Genomic DNA, 6,002 nt, shown 5'->3' with positions numbered 1-6,002 from the left:
GTTCTAGCCTCGCACTTTGTCCTCTGTGGTTGTGCTTCTGCCTGACTATTCTTGTTAACTGAAGTGAAATTATTTCTGGAAAAACAGGAGGACCCGAGTTCAGATCCCAAGACTCCCTACAAGCTGAGCTCGGCTACATGTGCCTGTAGCCTCAACGCTGGGAGATAAGGCACGTAAACAGATTCCGGGGCTCCCCGGCTCCCCAGTCATGTCTCAGGAAGTATGAGTAGGGTCAGTGAGATGGCTCAGTGGGTAGCAGTGCTTGCTGCCAAGCCTGGTGGCTTCGATTTGACCCCTGTTGTCCTCTGGCTTCTGCGTGCGTGTTGTGACAGATGAGTGCACAGACTAAATTAAAATGTGACTTTTCTATTTGAAATAGTATATGTAGTTGTGATCTGTGTGGTGATGTGGAACAAAAGAAGAAGGACAGGGAGACTTTAGAGCCAGGCTGGGGCCTCCTTCACCCCACTGCAGTGAAAGCAGACCCATAAAGATGATACATGTTGTAACTGCTAGACAAGGTTTTTGTTGTTGTTGTTGTTGGTTGGTTGGTTGGTTGGTTGATTTTTTTGTTTTGTTTTTGTTTTTTGTTTTTTAAAGGTTTTCTCTGTGTAACAGCTGGCTATCCTGGAACTAGCTCTTGTAGACCAGGCTGGCCTCAAACTCACAGAGTTCCTCCTGTCTCTGCCTCTCGAGTGCTGGGATAAAAGGCGTGTGCCACCACCACTCAGCTTGGTTTGGTTTTTTGAGACACAGTTTCTCTGTGTAACTGTCCTGGCTGTCCTGGAACTCACTCTGTAGACCAGACTGGCTTCAAACTCACAGAGATCCACTTGCCTCTGCCTCCTAAGTGTTGGGATTAAAAGTGTGCACCACTACAACCTGGCTAACTTTTTTTTTCTTAACAGAGTCTTATTATGTAGCCCTGGTTGTCCCAGAACTGGTTCTGTAGGTCAGGCTGGCCTTCAGTGCATAGACATATGCCTACCTCTGCCTCCCTCAGTACTGGGATTGAAGTCCTCTGCCAACACACAGGATGAAAACAACCCTCAAATCGGACGTGGTGGTGCACATCTTTAATAGCACACAGATGAAAACAATCCTTAAATGGGACGTGGTGGTGCACACCTTTAATAGCACACAGATGAAAACAATCCTTAAATGGGACGTGGTGGTGCACACCTTAAATAGCAACAGTCAGGACACTGAACCAGGAGGATCAAGTTTGAAGTCAACCTGGGCTACACAGAAAGATCCTTCTCAAAAGGAAAAACAAAAAGCAGAACAACACAACAACAACAACAAAAGAAACCAAGTTTTCTGTGACATCCAGGTCCATGGTGACCTCCCAAGCTGCCAAACTGGCAGTGTTCATCTCCCAAATCATACCAAGGTCAGTAGGGGTGAGGAGAAAGCAGAGGGGATCACGCCATGTAGACCCCACAGCTTCTGCTCTGGGCAGCCTCGGGGGATTTGGTCACTTCTTCTGTCTCCTATGGAAAGACACAAGTGACAACGCTTGGGCCTCCTGCCACTCCGGCGCCTGAGCATCAGCTTAGACCACCACCACCCCCCCCCAGCCACGGCCAGGTCTTCGGGAGGCTGCGCACCTTCTCTGTGCAAGGCTTGGCTTGAGTGCGCGGGGCACTATGGGTGATGCAAGCGTTTGAGGCATTGTGGGCGATGCCACAATGTTGCAACGCTGGTGAAACACCATACCAGCCACTAGATAACACAACAGAATGAGCGTGGCTGAGTTCCAATAAAACTTTATTTGTGGACACTGAAGTTTGAATTCATATAATTTTCAGTATCAATTAATGGAAGCCTTTGATTTTTTTTTTCTCTCTCTAGCTATATAAGCCTGGAAAACTCATTCTTAGCTTGTGAGCCACAAGCAGTGGGGTCAACTGGGCCCCCATCCACAGTGTACCACTCTTAAGTTCCATTGGCATGAGCAGTCCTGAACCACCACCCAGGAAGCCACCCCCAAATTCCTAACCTCAGATACCAAGTAGGATCATCAGTGGAGCTAAGTTTCCAAGGCAGCTTGTTATGCAGCAATAGATAGCAGTACAGCCTTAGACAGGACGAGGACGCTCGCTCACATACGCTGTCTTCAGCTGTTTGCTGAATCCGATGTGCGCCGCAATCCCAGAGCTCAAGAGGCTGGGACAGGAAGACTGAAGAGGCCCTTGGTGAGTCTGAGGCCAGCCTGGTGCACACATACACGCAAGCAGGCAGAATGCTCCTGCATATATAATAAAAATAATGAATCTTTTAAATAAATCTCAAAAGGAATAACCACAGGGCTGAGGAATGCGACCAGCTAGGTCGAGTCCTGGCCTGCATGAAACACTAGTCCCCATCTCCATCACTGGAGAAAGCTGGGCATGGTGGCACACACCAGGTCTCAGGTGGAGGCAGGAGGATCAGAAGTTCAGGGTCATCTTCAACTACATGGTGAGTCTGAGGCCAGCCCGGGCTGCATGAAACCATCTTTTAAAAAAATACAGGATGGCTCAGAGGTTAAGAGCACTAACTGTTCTTCCAGAGGACCTGGGTTTGATTACCAGCACCCACCTGGTGACCCACTACTGTCTGTAACTCAAGTTCCAGGGGGTCTGATGACCTCTGTGGCCTCTGAGGATACCAGGCACACGTGTGGTATACAGACATGGGTACAGACAAAACACCCATCCACATTAAATAGCTAAAAAAAAGATTTTAAATTATAAAAACTGTTTTTTTTCTTTTAAGAACATTATAATGGGGAGTAATGCCTGGTGGGCAGCCATGTGCCCAGGGACCAAAAGTTAGCTAAAGTGAATGTGTGTCAAGGACTACAGAGAATTTGGGGGAAAATATGAAAACTTGGATCACAGCATGCTTTCTGTATATATATATATATATATTTTTTTTTAGCAGATTCTCATTATGTAGCCTAGAACTCACAAACACCCAAGAGCTGGGATTAAAAGCATGGACCCTCATGCCCAGCCTATTTTTATTTATTTACTTATTTTGGTTTCTTGAGACAGGGTTTCTCTGTGTAACAGCCCTGACTGTCCTGGAACTCACTCTGTAGACCAGGCTGGACTTGAACTCACAGAGATTCACCTGTCTCTGCCTCCGGAGTGCTGGGAATAAAGGCATGTGTCAATGTCCTTTTTTTAATGTTTTGACCTATTTTTATTTTAAACCTATGTATCTGTCTCCATGTATGCTCACACGCCAGAAGAGGGCGCCAGATCTCATTACAGATGGTTGTGAACATGTGGTTGTTTGGAATTCATGACCTCTGGAAGAGCAGCCAGTGCTCTTAACCACTGAGTCATCTCTCCAGCCCCTGAAGCTACAGGTTCTTAGGAGTTGCCTGATGTGGGTGCTGGAAACCAACTTAGGTCCTCTGCAAGAGCAGCAAAAGCTTCCAGGCCTTTAATCCCAGCCTTGGGAAGCAGAGGCAGGCAGATCTTTGTGAGTTCGAGACCAGCCTGGTCTACAAGAGCTAGTTCCAGGACAGGCTCCAAAAGCTACAGAGAAACCCTGTCTCGAAAACCAAAAAAAGGAGCAAAAGCTCCTAACCACTGAGCCATCCCTGCAGCCTCTTTGAGAGACATCTTTACAAAACACTTAAAATTAAGTTCTGGACACAAGTAAATAAGAATTAACTTGTTGATTCATGTTTGGTGGCACACGCCTTTATTCTGGCACCCAGAGGCAAGTAGATCTCTGAGTTCAAGCCCAAACTGATCTATATAGCAGGTTCCAGGCCAGCCTGGAACAATGAGACCCTGCCTCCAAAACAATAAATGAATAGTAATTTAGTCGTTGAGGGCTGTGGAAGATGGCGTGGGGGGGGGGTAGGCACCTGTGTGATGAAGCTGGATCGGAGACCTGATTTCCAGAACCCACATAAAAGCTGGGCATGTTTGACAGGCCTCCTAGAAAAGGCAGATGGATTCAGGATCCCCAGAAGAAGCCGGCTAGCCTCTCTCCCCGCAGAGAGATCGACCAGGCAGGTTTTTTTATTCCTGAGACCTATTCAAGTCATAATCTGAACAATGATAGAAGAAGATTCTTTTTGTTTTGATTTTGATTTTGGGTTTCTCTGTGTAGCCGAGTGCTGGGGTTAAGGGCGTGAGTCCCACCTCCCAGCCCGAAGAAGATTCTTGACATCAACCTCAGACCTGCTTGCCTGCACACACCTGTGAACACACACATATAGCAACACTCACTCCCAGCACTCAGGAGGCAGAGGTAGGTGAATCTCTGTGAGTTCGAGGCCAGTCTAATCTACAGAACGAGTTTCAGGACGACTAGAGCTGTTACACAGAGAAACCCTGACTCAAAAAACCAAAATCAAATAACTCAGAGGTAGCCAGGGATTCTTTTCTGCCGCTAGAGGGCGCCCGTCTTTAGCTCGGCTTTCGGGTAGTCAGGGAGCGGGCAAGGCGAGGGGTCTCCAGCCGGAGGTCCCAGGACCAGAAAGCCTGGGGTGGAGGAAGAGAAAGACCCTGGGGATCCTGCCTCCAGGTCCCCACTGAGGCCACAGAGATTCGGGCGAGTTTCCTGCACTAGCGTTGATCCTGGTGGCAAGGCGCACAACGGCCGCTAGATGGGGATTGTCGTTTGTGTGCTAGGTCAGGGCACAGATCTATGGCGTGTCCCTCTGGGGCGTGTCTCCGAAGAAAGTTCTGGAAAGAAAGGTAGCTTGGAGATTCAACCTACTGCCTACAGTGGAGGTCACGGGGAGGGCTTCTTGGTCTCTAGTGAGAAGCGGTATTGGCTCCGGAACACCGCGCCTAGTGCCATCCCGACGGAGGCTGAAAACCAACCCAGGCTGCGCTAGTCACCGGGTCCCCATAAATCACTTATTTATGGCAGGGCACGGGGTCGGGACCGTCGGATCAGGACCACAGGATCTGTGTCCAAGGGGCGCGCACGGCTGCGACGGGGACCCAGGCCTGCCCGTGACGCCCCGCCCAGCCCAGGGTATCATCTGCTGGAGGCACCGCGTCTGCCCCGGGGACGCGCGAGTAGCGACCTGTCCCGACGCTGGGTGAGGCGCCCAGCTGGGTGCCACCCAGCGAGATGCCCACCCCCGCCTGCCCAGTCGTCTCCAGGGATCCGAAAGCTTGGCATGTCCAAATAAGAGAGAGAAGCTCCTCTTTTTTGAGTTTTTAATTTCATTTGTGTTTTTGGCAGAATCTCATTCTGTATCCCAGGCTTGCCTCCCACTCAGGGCGATTCCCTTGCCTCAGCTTCAGAGAGTACTGCGATAGCAGGCATGAGCCACCGTGCCCAGCTTTCCTCCTTTTGCACAAGGAAACATTTTGGTGACCTTTGTAAAGATGACACAGTTTCACATAAAGGTATCGCCAAATGCCAGAAGGCTGCAGGAACACAACGGCTTGCTGTACAGAAGGCACTTGATGCTCTTGGATTAGACCCGTGTCGGGCCCCTCACAACTGCTTGTAACAATACCTCCAAGGAATCTGACACCCTTTTTACTCATACACACGTACCCCCCACACACACTCACACTCACGAAATAAAAAATAGTTACAAAGTAATTGATGTGGTAGTGCCAGGCAAGAGAATGGCCTCAAGTGTGAGGCCACACTAAATTTTACCCTTCCCCCACCCCACCCTCACCACCTGGGGGCTCCACCAATGAAATCCCGCCAAACTTCGGCTAAGCTACCTCCTTGAGGGGCGTCTCAGATAGGGCTCCCTTTAACCTTGGGTCACTATGTTTTGGGTTTTTTGTTGTCCGAGACAGGGTTTCTCTGTAGCTTTGGAGCCTGTCCTGGAACTAGCTCTTGTAGACCAGGCTGGCCTCGAACTCACAAAGATTCACTCGCCTTTACCTCCCAAGGGCTGGGATTAAAGGCATGCGCCACCACCGCCCGGCTGGGTCACTGTTTTTCTCTGAGCCTCAGTTTCTTCAGCCATACATAAAGGACACGGACACAACCGGGAACTACAGCTACACTTT

This window comes from Microtus oregoni, unplaced genomic scaffold, assembly GCF_018167655.1.
Source record: "Microtus oregoni isolate MIOR12 unplaced genomic scaffold, Mior012 000006F_ref0000085, whole genome shotgun sequence".
Lineage (NCBI taxonomy): Eukaryota > Metazoa > Chordata > Mammalia > Rodentia > Cricetidae > Microtus > Microtus oregoni.
Note: the sequence above shows the minus strand (reverse complement) of the source record.